The sequence below is a fragment of the Bicyclus anynana genome, chromosome 21 (genome assembly GCF_947172395.1).
Source record: "Bicyclus anynana chromosome 21, ilBicAnyn1.1, whole genome shotgun sequence".
NCBI classification, from domain to species: domain Eukaryota; kingdom Metazoa; phylum Arthropoda; class Insecta; order Lepidoptera; family Nymphalidae; genus Bicyclus; species Bicyclus anynana.
The window spans coordinates 6,773,165-6,773,960 of NC_069103.1; positions in this window are offsets into that span (position 1 = coordinate 6,773,165).

Genomic DNA, 796 nt, shown 5'->3' on the forward strand with positions numbered 1-796 from the left:
ATCAAAAGTAAAAATTCTAAAAACAAAAAATAAATATATTAATATAAAAATTTATAAATTTACATGTACACATAAAAACTTCTAAAATGTCATGTCAGCTGACATACAATTTTAAGTGTTAATATTACATTTTCGAAAAGGTTTTGTTGGTTCATAGACTACGCAGAGGCAAAAGTATGACCTATAGCATATCAACAGCACAACCGACCTCGGCTACGGCACAACTTGCCCCAACGTGAGGTTGGTAGTGCCTTGCCGCCGCAGCATATAAAAATCACTTCTTTTTCAAAAAATGTGAAAAATCTGACAGTAAATTCGTATTCGAGACTAAATTTGGTTTAGGATGAACCACTACTTTTAGACATAGTACTTGTATAATTCGAATTATATGATTTGTCAAAATCGGCACTTTCAGCCCCGCTCTCCCGTACGTGCCATAGATATAATAAATAATATTTATTTTCCAATATGTGGGGTAAATTCCCCCAGAGAATAAATTAGTAAAATTTTTGTCTATCTGTATGTTCGTTATAGAAACAAATACTACTCGACGGATTTTAATGAAACTTGCAATTATTCTTCATACTCCGGAGCAGGTTATAGTATACTTTTCATCACGCTACGATCAATAGGAGCAGAGCAGTGAAGGGAGATGTTGGGAAAACGGGAGAAGTTACTCCATTTTACAGCGATACTACTGTAAGGGCTGTATTAAAGAGGTCTAGAACGAAGTCGCGGCAGTCCGCTAGTACAAAATATTTGTATACATAATTCAAGAGATAAATAAAAGTCGAAA